General features: G+C 33.9%; 1 long non-coding RNA gene across 1 annotated transcript; it reads right to left on the bottom strand.

Annotated features, from left to right (window-relative positions):
* Positions 1-11185: 11185 nt before the first annotated feature.
* Positions 11186-12561, bottom strand: LOC109119818 (uncharacterized). The gene is made up of 2 exons (XR_002027305.3): positions 11591-12561; positions 11186-11414 (listed from the first exon to the last, which is right to left on the bottom strand). It is a non-coding gene; the product is annotated as an uncharacterized lncRNA (long non-coding RNA).
* Between the last annotated feature and the right edge of the window lie 511 nt (positions 12562-13072).

Here is a 13072-nt window from a genome sequence, read left to right as displayed (position 1 = left end):
TGATATCAGAGTGTAACTTAGTTGGAATCCCAAGGAGTGGTTTCTCGACTCAGGTGCCACTAGACATATTTAAACTGCGAAAGAAGTCTTTGCAACGTACACTCCTGCTAAGTACAATGAAGATTTATTCATGGGAAACACAGCAATAGCAAGGATTGCATGAACTGGGAAAATAATGTTGAAAATGACATCCGCCAAGGTGTTGACTTTGAACAATGTTCTGCATGTCCCTACTATTAGGAAGAATTTAGTTTCTACTGCACTACTCGTTAAGAACGGGTTTAAGTGTATCCTAGTTAGTGATAAAGCTGTAATAAGTAAGAATGAAATGTTCATAGGAAAGGGCTACTTCAATGAGGGTCTTTTCAAACTAAATGTAATGGTTGTTGACAGTATTGATAAAAATTCTACTTCTGTTTACTTATTGGAGTTAAGTGATTTATGGCATGCTCGTTTGGGACATGTAAATTACAAAGCCTTGCGAAAATTGGTTAATCTAGAAGTATTGCCTGATTTTAAATGCGATAAGTCAAAATGTGAAATTTGTATGGAAAGTAAGTTTGTTAAACATCCTTACAAGTCTATTGAAAGAAATTCAAAAACTTTAGACTTAATTCACACAGATATATGCGATATGAAGTCAACACCATCTCGTGGTGGAAAAAAGTATTTTATAACTTTTATTGATGACTGTACTCGATTTTGTTATGTATATTTGCTTAATAGTAAGGATGAAGCAATTGATGCATTAAGCAATACAAAAATGAAGTGGAAAACCAATTGAATCTAAAGATAAAAATGATTCGGAGTGATAGGGGTGGAGAATATGAATCTCCTTTTGCAGAGATATGTTTGGAATATGGTATTATTCATCAAACTACTGCACCTTATACACCACAGTCAAATGGTTTGGCAGAACGGAAGAACAGAACATTAAAGGAAATGATGAATGTCTTAATGATCAATTCTGGTTCACCGCAAAATCTTTGGGGAGAAGCCATCCTTACAGCTAATAAAATACTCAATAGAGTACTCCATCGAAAAATACAATCAATTATCCATATGAGTTGTGGAAAGGAAGAAAATCCAACTTGAAATATTTCAAAGTGTGGGTGTGTTTAGCCAAGGTAGAGGTTCCTTTTCCTAAGAGGGTTAAAATTGAACCCAAAACAATAGATTGTGCCTTTATTGGGTATGTTGTGAATAGTAAAGCCTGTCGATTTTTGATTCACAAATCTGATAATCCTGGGATTCATGTTAATACGATAATTAAATCAGATAATGCAGAGTTTTTTGAAAATATTTATCCGTATAAAACTGAAAGTGAGTCAATAAGTGAAAGACCTAAATGACCACGAGAAGAATCAATGAAAAATATTCTAACTAGTGAGGAACCTAGGCGAAGTACTCGACAACGAAAATCTGTTTCTTTCGAACCAAATTTTGTAGCACTGTTGCTTGAAAATGAGCCTCAAACATTTAAAGCAGCTATGTCTTCGTCAGAGTCAACTTATTGGAAAGAAGCAGTCAATAGTGAGATTAAATCAATTTTAAGCAATCACACTTGGGAATTGACTGATCTTCCTCCAGGAAATAAACTTTTAGGATCAAAGTGGATCTTTAAAAGGAAAATGAAACCTGATGGGACTATTGACAAATATAAGGCTAGACTGGTAGTCAAAGGGTACAGACAAAAGAAGGTCTGGATTACTTTGACACATACTCTCCAGTAACAAGGATAACATCAATTAGGATGTTAATAGCACTAGCAACAGTGCATGATCTTAAAATCTACCAAATGGATGTAAAGACAGCCTTCTTAAATGGAGAGTTGGAGGAAAAAATTTACATGGAACAACCTGAAGGATTTATAGTTCCTGGTAAAGAAAAGAAAGTGTGCAGACTTGTGAAGTCACTTTATGGACTCAAGCAAGCACCTAAACAATGGCATGCTAAATCTGATCAAATAATGTTGGCAAATGGATTCAAGATTAACGAATGTGATAAATAAAGTCATTGTTTGTTTGTATGTTGATGACATATTAATAATGAATCATGAAGTCATTGTTTGTTTGTATGTTGATGGCATGTTAATAATGAGTAAAGAAATTGACGATATAAATGCTACTAAGCGCATGTTGTCCAGCAAGTTCGATATAAAAGACTTAGAAGTTGATTTTTTGATCTTAGGGGTCAGGATTATCAAAACTCCCCAGGGACTAGCATTTTCTCAATCTCATTATATTGAAAAAGTATTGGATAAGTTCAATTACTTGAATTTCAATGTAGTCAAAACTCCAATTGATTTAAGTTGTATATTTAAAAAGAATGAAGGTCAAAGTGACTCTCAATTGGAATATGCCAAAGTGTTGGGAAGTTTGATGTATATTATGAATTGCACACGACCAAATATAGCATGTGCTATTAGTAAACTGAGTCGGTACACTAGTAATCCGAATCAAATTCACTGGATGCTGTGAAACGTGTGTTGGGTTATCTAAAATGGACACAACATTATGCTTTGCATTATAATAAATATCCTGTTGTGATTGAAGTATATAGTGATGCGAATTGGATCACCGGGTCAAATGATGCAAAATCCACAAGTGATTATGTATTCATACTTGGTGGAGGAGCTGTATCTTGCAAATCTTTCAAACAGACATGTATTGCTCGCTCCACAATGGAATCTGAATTCATTGCTTTGGATAAGGCTGGTGAAGAAGCGGAATAGCTCCAAAATTTCGTAGAGGATATTTCATTCTGGCCCAAACCTGTTGGACCAATTTGCATACATTGCGATAGTCAAGCAGCAATAGGTAGGGCAGGGAGCGTTATGTACAACAGGAAGTCTCGTCATATACGACGTAGACATAACACCATAAGACAACTGCTCTCTAGTGGAATTATCACAATTGATTATGTAAAGTCAAGTGATAATGTGTCGGATCCACTAACGAAAGACCTAGTGAGAGAGGCAGTTGAAAGATCATTTAAGGGAATGAGTTTACGGCTTAGGGCAAGTCAGCATGACGGTAACTCTATCTAGCAGACTGGAGATCCCAAGATCTAGATTCAAGGAGAGAAACAAAGTTGTGACTGACGGTTCGACATTGTCAATTAACTCAATCCATTCTCATGATGAACACAATGTTCAGGAAAAGGTTAAAACTTTAAGGCTTGTTAATGAGGTAATAAAGCTTAAAGTTTTTAATGATTTTCTAAGTTTGGTAGATTTGACCAAATAGTGTATCTACGAGATGACACGGTTAGAAATCACCTATGTGAGTGTGAAGTGGAAGCCGCTTCAAAGAGAATTTTATGTCAAAAGTCTATTCTCTATACACTCATTAAACCAGGAGGTGTTCATGGCTGAAACGAACACAACCGTAAGAATCATAAACATTAAAGGGTTAATTGTGTGACATATGGTTGTCTAGGTATACACCAAAGTTCGACGGTTCAAAGATATCACATCTACCGATTGACCGAGTTTATCCGACATATGTTCACTACGGAAAGTCCAAGGGGAAACCTACTTATCCAGATGCAATTAATCCTTGCTTGTAAAGTACACAATTGTCTGTGCATTCCTATGTTATAACTATTCCCCATCAATGTGGGGGATTGTTGGCTATGTAGCAAGAATTGATGGGAAATAGAGGGAAGGAGAGGAATTTGAAAAGTTTAGAACTTGAAAGGTTGAGAACTTGAAAAGTCCTCTAATGCTTTAATGAAAAAAGGCAATAGTCCCTCATCGGTAATGGAAATGAAAATAGGAGAGTTTAAATAAATAAACACTCCTATTAATTGTTAAAAGGGTTGGAAAGAGGGACCCCCCTCGCGCCGTCGTGTCGTCGCTCGCTTCGGCTACGGCTTCGGCTTCGGCTTTGGCTTTGGCAAATGATTGAGAGATAATTTTTTTGGAACAAATTTATTTTAATTATTTATTTAATTAATTAAATGGCCAAAAATTATTTTCAATTAATTAGTTGATAACAGAAGTTAACCGAAATATTTTCAACTTTTTGGTTAAGCCGACCCGACTTGGATCCGCGCGCGTGACCCGTTTTAAATTCCGTTATATTTAAAAAATTCCCGTCACTATTCTGAAAGGTTGCAACTTTCAGGAACAGTCAATACCATTTGAAAGTTTGCAACCTTTCATTAATGGTCGTGTCAATTCTGAAAGGGTTGCAATCTTTCAGAATATATTCTTCTTGCCTATAAATACCATTCAGTCTTCAGAATATTTCACTACGAATTATTCTGATCTTCCTTCTTCTTAAAAACACATATTTGTCTGTGTATTTTCCTGCTGTGAATTGATTCGCTGACAATAGAGTTTTTGGTATCTATACTCTATTGATTAAGATCATTTTACCCTAGGAGGTTATATTCCAAATCAAACCTCCGATACTAGAGGGGAATAATTTCCTTAAGGGGACACTGTGAATTCAGTGGACTTGATTTTCTTCCTAAAATTATTAAAAAGAGTATTCCAGATTCTGGTAAGTTTTACAGATTCAATTATTTTTTACAAATAAATTTCTGTTCATCTTATTTACTGGTTCTAAAAATCTCAGTTACTTCGTGTTTCTGAATGATTTATTACAACCAGTAATTTCTGATTTACATAATAGAGATTGGCAATAGAAATAATACTATCAAATACTCCATAATCCTATTACTTATATAAAATTTAATACATAAATAATTTATTTTCTACTAAACTACCCAACTATCCCTTAGTGCATGCATGAGCGATAAACAGAATGGGTGTTGAAGATGTAATAAATAAACAAAGTAAGAGTTAAAAATATATATAATTTTTTTTTATCTTTGAGTAATGGATTTTTGTTGTAAAGAAAGCTCAGAATATAAGAAGAAAAAGACAAGAAGTATAAGATAGAGGAGATAATTTTCTTATTCAAGTATGTATTACAAAAGGTGAATGATATCTCTATTTATAGAGTTGAGATATCACCCCAAAGGCCCCCATGATAAATGTCCAATTAGTAGGTACATAGTTATCCAAATGATTCTTATCACCTTGGGAACATGTATACATGAATACAATTAAGTCTTGAATAAATCTAAAGGACAATCCACACAATTCAATGGATTTATAACACTCCCCCTTGGATGTCCATAGATTATGTGCCTCGTTAAAACCTTACTAGGAAAAACCCAGTGGGAAAAAGCCTAGTGAAGGAAAAAGAGTACACATATCTCATAATACGCTTTGAATGTTGCCTCATTAAAAACCTTACCAGGAAAACCCAACTTGGGACAAAACCATAGTTAAGGAAAAGAGTACAACGCGTATTTCGCTCCCCCTGATGAAAACTTTACTTGATATCTCGGAGACGGCGCATTCCAATCTTGTATCTCAACTTCTCAAATGTTGATGTTGGCAATGCCTTAGTGAATAAATCAGCAAGATTATCACTTGAACGAATTTGTTGAACTTCTATCTCACCATTTTGTTGAAGATCATGCGTGAAAAAGAACTTTGGTGAAATATGCTTTGTCCGGTCTCCTTTGATGTATCCTCCTTTCAATTGAGCTATACATGCAGCATTATCTTCGTATATTGTGGTTGGTATATTCTTTTTCAAAGAAAAACCACACATTTTTTGAATATGATGGGTCATTGATCTCAACCAGACACACTCTCGACTTGCTTCATGGATGGCTATTATTTCTGCATGATTTGAAGAAGTGGCTACCAATGTTTGTTTCATTGATCGCCAAGATATTGCCGTGTCTCCACATGTAAACAAATAGCCTGTTTGTGATCGAGCTTTATGCGGATCTGATAAATACCCTGCATCTGCATAACCAATCAGTTCTGATTTGGATTCATTGGAATAGAATAAACCCATGTCCATGGTCCCTCGAAGATATCGAAGTATGTGTTTAACACCATTCCAATGTCTTTTTGTTGGGGAGGAACTGAATCTTGCCAGTAGACCTATTGCAAAACAGATATCTGGTCGAGTATTGTTAGCAAGGTACATTAGTGCCCCGATCGCACTAAGATAAGGAGTTTCATCACCAAGAAGCTCTTCATCATTCTCTTGAGGTCGAAATGGATCTGTATTGATGTCAAGAGATCTTACCACCATTGGAGTACTCAATGGATGTGAGTTATCCATGTAAAAACGCTTTAGTATCTTTTCTGTGTACGTTGATTGATGAACAAGTATTCCATTTGACAAATTCTCAATCTGTAGACCAAGACAAAATTTTGTCTTGCCGAGATCTTTCATTTCAAATTCTCTTTTCAGACACTCAACAGCTTCTAAAAGCTCTTTACGAGTTCCAATGATGTTCAAATCATCAACATACACAGCTATTATTACAAATTCAGATCCCAACCGTTTAATGAAAATGCAGGGACAAATCGGGTCATTTTTGTACCCTTTCTTTAACAAATATTCACTCAAACGATTGTACCACATCCTTCCTGATTGTTTCAGTCCATACAGAGATTTCTGAAGCTTTATTGAACAAGTTTCTCTTGAATCTTTGTATGTTTCAGGCACTTTAAATGCTTCAGGAATTTTCATGAAAATGTTGTGGTCCAATGAGCCATATAGATAGGCTGTGACAACGTCCATTAGACGCATTTCAAGTTTTTCATGAACTGCCAGATTTATGAGATATCTAAAGGTGATTGCATCTACCACTGGAGAATATGTCTCCATATAATCAATGCCAGGTCTTTGAGAAAAACCTTGAGCAACGAGTCGGGCCTTATATCTCATGACTTCACCTTTCTCATTTCTTTTTCGTACAAAAACTCATTTGTACCCCACTGGCTTGATACCTTCAGGTGTTCGGATTATTGGTCCAAAAACTTCACGTTTTTCTAGTGAAGCCAATTCAGCTTGAATTGCTTTTGGCCAATCATTTCTCTGTCTACATTCGTTGAACAGATTTTGGCTCAAAATCTTCATCTTGTTGCGTTATTTCAATAGCAACATTATAGGCAAATATGTTGTCAATCACAATATTATTTCGGTTCCACAACTTTCTCGTCGAGACATAATTAATTGAAATTTCATTATTTTCAGAAGTTCGAACCTCATCATCATCATGTGTTATGACTTGGGTCTCATCTTGAGAAATTTCTTTCAACCCATGATTATCTTGATCATTTATTCCTTTTCTCTTTCGAGGATTTTTATCCTTGGAACCAATTGGTCTACCACGCTTCAAATGTGGTCTAGACTCATTTGCCTTAACAATTTGTCCCGTCGGGATATCAACTCGAACTGGAGCATTAACAGCTGGAATATGCGATTTAGTAATCCTTGGAAGATTCGTAAATGCATCTGGTAGCTGATTTGCAATGTTCTGCAAATAAATTATTCTTTGAACTTCTTGCTCACATCGGTTTGTTCGAGGATCCAGATGAGATAGAGATGATGAATTCCAATCTATCTCTTTTCCCAATGACTTATGTTCTCCCCCTAATGTTGGGTATACTGATTCATCAAAATGACAATCAGCAAATCTTGCCTTAAATAAATCTCCAGTCATAGGCTCCAAATATTTTATGATTGAAGGAGATTCATACCCAACATATATCCCCAACCTTCTTTGCGGCCCCATCTTTGTGCGTTGTGGTGGAGCAATTGGGACATACACCGCACATCCAAAAACTCTAAGATGGGAAATGTTTGGCTCTTGACCAAAAGTCAATTGTAATGGGGAGAATTCATGATAATTGGTTGGCCTTATGCGCACAAGTGTTGCTGCATGCAAAATAGCATGCCCCCACATAGACACAGATAACTTTGTTCTCATTAGTAATGGTCTAGCTATCAATTGCAGACGTTTAATCAATGATTCTGCTAGACCGTTTTGAGTGTGAACATGCGCAACTGGATGTTCAACAGTTATACCAGTAGACATACAATAATCATTAAATGCCTGAGATGTAAACTCACCAGCATTATCTAGACGGATTGTCTTTATTGTATAGTCTGGAAATTGTGCTTTCAATCTTATTATTTGAGCCAGCAATCTCGCAAAAGCCATGTTGCGAGTTGATAATAAACACACATGTGACCATCTTGTAGAAGAATCTATCAAGACCATATAATATTTAAAGGGTCCACATGCAGGTTGAATTGGTCCACATATATCACCCTGTATACGTTCCAGAAACGCAGGGGATTCAATTCCAACCTTAACTGTTGATGGTTTAATGATCAACTTTCCTTGAGAACAAGCAGCACAAGAGAATTCCTTTGATTGAAGGATATTTGGGCTCTTTAAAGTGTGTCCATGTGAATTCTCAATGATTTTGCGCATCATATTAAATCCAGGATGACCCAACCGGTCATGCCAAATGATAAAATCATTAAAATTAGTAAACCTTTTGTTTACTACGGCATGTGATTCAACTGTATTTATACTTGTATAGTACAACCCAGAAGAAAATGCAGGTAATTTTTCATGCACAATTTTCTTCTCAACATTAATTGTAGTAATGTAAAGGTATTCAACCTTTCCTTCATTAGCCGTCTCAACATGATAACCATTTTGGCGAATAACTTTGAAACTTAATAAGTTTCTTTGAGACTTACTACAATATAATGCATTATCTATGCTTAATATTGTCCCTCCAAGTAGTAATAAGGTCGCTCTTCCAGAGCCCTCAATTAATTTTGTACTACCTGATATTGTGTTGACATATGCCATTTTCATAACCAAATTAGAAAAGTATTTCTTTTCTTTTAATATTGTATGCGTTGTAGCACTATCAAGAAGGCATACATCTCCATTACTCATCTTGAATCCAACTAACAACTGGGGATTTCTTTGCAAGTAGCAACTTCGTGCTGATAACGTGTTGTAAAGAAAGCTCAGAATATAAGAAGAAAAAGACAAGAAGTATAAGATAGAGGAGATAATTTTCTTATTCAAGTATGTATTACAAAAGGTGAATGATATCTCTATTTATAGAGTTGAGATATCACCCCAAAGGCCCCCATGATAAATGTCCAATTAGTAGGTACATAGTTATCCAAATGATTCTTATCACCTTGGGAACATGTATACATGAATACAATTAAGTCTTGAGTAAATCTAAAGGACAATCCACACAATTCAATGGATTTATAACAATTTTTATTTAATTTCCATGAATTAAATTAGTTAAGATGAAGAAGTTTGAGCACCAAATTATAAATTTATGTAAATAAGAAGAAAACAGATGAGTGTCAGAGTTGCAATATATTGTTGCGTGCTAGAGTTACCATCATTTGCTACAAACCAAGAGACAAAGTGGCACTCCAAATCTCTAAACCTCTCATTAATTCTCTTGGAGTGATGAAACGTTATTTTAAAAAAATAATTACGAAAGATTGAAAATGTATAGTCAGAGTAAATTAATAATATTTGTTCAATAGTTATTCATTATTAATTTGGTGTATCTCTAAAATATATTAAATAATAAAGGTAATATTACTTTCTCTATCCAAGCATAGTTGTCCATTGTTTACTTAATACACCCTTAAGAAATAATATGAACAACTATTATTGGACGGATTTCATTAAATTTAATGCTTTAAAAATGTGTTAGATAATAAATCATATTAAATAACAAAGTTAAAATAGACACAAATGTAAATTATCTCTTAATTTTTTAAATTTGACAATTATTATTGGACAACGATTTTAGTATAGTAGACAACTATTATTGGAGAATCAGTAATGTTGTTAAGACAGTCAATAATTTACGGATGAAATTAATAATTTGCATATAATTTAAAGGCATTTTCAATATTTTCTCTTTCCGAAATAGATTTCATTTACTTTTCTCTTTAAATATATTATAAGAAAAATTAATATAATCTTTCCTCCAATTTTATTTTCAACATTAACTACTTATTTACTAAATCATTTCTCAAGACCTAAGACTATACATTAATAAATATAAAATAGTATAAAGAAAAAATGAATAAGTACCCCCTCAACTTATGCCCAAAATTCCAGAGACACGCCGATATTATACTAAGTAAAATTTTAGCCATTTTTTATTCACACCAAAATTTTGGCCTTTTTCTTATCACACCAAATAACCGCATTAAAAACACGAATATAACGGTTTTGATATTTGATACACCCTTTTTGGAAAACTAACAATCTAAGAGTCGAAATTGATAAAATGGACCAGAGAATTGGACACCCACCGCGGGTCAACAAAATAATTAATGGAGATCAATGCGAAAAAATCTTTGATTCTTATTAAGAATCAAGGATAGTACCCATCAATGGGGGTCATTAGGTCTTATAGCTCATTCTGCGAGCTCCCAAACCTTTCATAATTGTCGTAATAATAACACCATTGACTGTAATGAACGTCGAACCACCCTTCAACATTTAAATACTCTTCAGGGAGTCATTAATTCTGAAAATATTTTTCAAAAACTAAATAAAAGATCATGATACAGTAATTTTAATAAACAGGAGTAATTATTTGTGTCATAGGAAACCACGAATTGTGAGAAAAAGTGGCATATGACGGTACCCAAAGTTGATTGTGTAACCACTTATTATTATTATTTTGCGTCAAAAGCAAGTTGTGAAGTTCACAATTCACATGGCAATCCCAAAAAAAACAGAATGTCATGAATTTCAGATCTGACTCAGAAACCAAAGGTTCTCGAATCTGCCCCCCCTCCCCCCTCCCCCTCTCTGAATTAATCTGTCTTTATTCTCATATTTCTTTTTTCCAATATCAATAAATAAATATAATTGCATGTTACCTATATACCAGATTCATATGTATTTGACTTTATTATACATGTATAAGATTTAGTTATCTTAACTTGTAGTATGGAGAACATAATGATGAAAGTGATAATGTAAAATTTCATTCAATCAAAACATGAAACATAGGTCGATTTGTCTAGTAGATCCCTCTTTTCTTTCTTTTTTTTTTTCAATTCTAAAAGTTCAAAGCATGGGATATTTGCGGAGTGAAAAAAAAATCTTCAAGAATCATGGTATATATTAAGAGAATAAAAATATCGAAATCATATTTAAATTTGGTGTAAGTTGTTAATTAGTTTTGTCTTTAAACTATTGACACATTTAAAAAAAACCATCTACTTGATAATCTAAACTTAGATACACCATTGATACCCCAATTTGCACATCATGATATAACAATTGTTTTTAAATTTTTGTAGAAGCATGAGACTCTTAATTAGAAACAAAAAAAGTGCTACAATACCTCTAAATTTAACGAAAATTTAGAGATATATTTCACTCATTTTACAAGTTAAAAAGGGGAATATGTAACTTTAATCAAAGTAAAAAAACGTTTTGACGGATGACAATACCAAGTGCAACGCCCTCATCCATCCTCAAAACAAGATGAGCTATCCAGTCTGAAAACAAGAAAAAGTGGCAAGCTATAATAAACTTTTTTTTTATAATTAATTCAGTATTTTCCTAAACATAATAATCTTAATAAATTATGACAAAAAGTATGATGATAGTCGTTCATGGTAATAGTGTTGTGTAGTTAGTGTAAGAATAATAAAGAAATAGAAAACTCAATTACCTTGTTTGGCACGCGTCTCCTTATTGCAGCCCCCACACCTCAAGCCGTAACTAACAATTTTTCTCTTTCACCCTCTTTTTTCCAATTTCCACCCACATATATGATGTGATATATATATATATATATATATATATATATATATATATATATATATATATATAATGACCCTTAAGCTTTAAGCACAAGTACCTCTCCATTTCACTTTCCCCAATTCTCTCCCAATTGGATCATGTCTAGAGATCTACAATCCCGGCGACCTCTTTCTGAAATTCAGTTACCAAATATCATCTCACAAAATGAAAATGTCTCTAAAGATCATGATCTAGAAAGATGTAATAAGGAACAAGCTGTAGAAATCCGAACCCCTGGATCTCCTCAAAATTTGATCCCTAAAATTCTCAGCTGTCCACCGGCACCTAAGAAACCTAAAAGGGGAATCTCATGTAAGAGGAAATTACTAAGCGATTTGGAGTTTTATGATGTGACGGCAAGAGAGGAAGTAGATTCCTTCTTCAGCTCGGTTGATGAGAATTCTAAATCGTGTGCTGGTAACAGGAAGAGAAGGTGTATTCTGTAAATTCAATAGGAATGAATGCTTTATTGAGTTCCTGATCGGCCGGCCGGCAGGCATAATAAAATATTCTCCGATCGAACCAATCGATCGATGGAGCAAAACACAAGACCTGAATCCTGATGTATGTATCTATTTTACACATATATTCTTTTTCTTTTCCTTCAATATTATGTGAATTAATTACTCCATATTATATTTCGATCTGAATTTTGAATTTTGTTCTCCCTCTCGGAGATCAATTATCTGTACTATTTCATCTTCCTTCCTTACTTTTTAATGAGAATCCAAAAATTTTGACTTAACACTAATTTGCGGTTTCTGGGTATTCAATTTGGAAGAGTATAATAATGTGTTCATGTTTGTCATAATTAAGATGAAGATAGGTAATGGTTGGAGTGATTGATACGTCTTTGATTTTTCATTTTCTTAAAGTGAATGGAGAGAGAAATTTGTTGTATTCATTGATGTGAACAAAACTAGACAATGTGCTGTCTCAACGTGGATACCATTATATTTGTCCCTATTCGCTTTTTCATTTCCAACCTTCACTCTTGGAGTTATTCCAATACCAAAGTATTTCACTTTCAATTGAGAATTTACAACTAACACTAGTACTTTGCATAATTAATTAACTTTTACTCTATGTCTACTCTAATATAAATTGGCGAGGGGTATCTAAAATCAAACATAGAACTCTCGTTATTGTTATCCTATTCTTCTAATTAAAATGCTAATATAAATCTTGATTGATTCTTTAATTTAAGGTTGACTTAAAAGGGGAGAATTTAATTTTGTGTTTTGTTAATCTGAATTATGCTGATTTTTCTTACTGTTTAATCTGTGTTTGCGTGTGAAAATATATTTATCTATTGATTTGTTCTGAGTTGTGATGATGGGTCCAAGAAATC

The sequence above is a fragment of the Solanum lycopersicum genome, chromosome 3 (assembly GCF_036512215.1).
Source record: "Solanum lycopersicum chromosome 3, SLM_r2.1".
Taxonomy (NCBI): domain Eukaryota; kingdom Viridiplantae; phylum Streptophyta; class Magnoliopsida; order Solanales; family Solanaceae; genus Solanum; species Solanum lycopersicum.
This window is presented reverse-complemented; position numbering and strand designations above follow the sequence as displayed.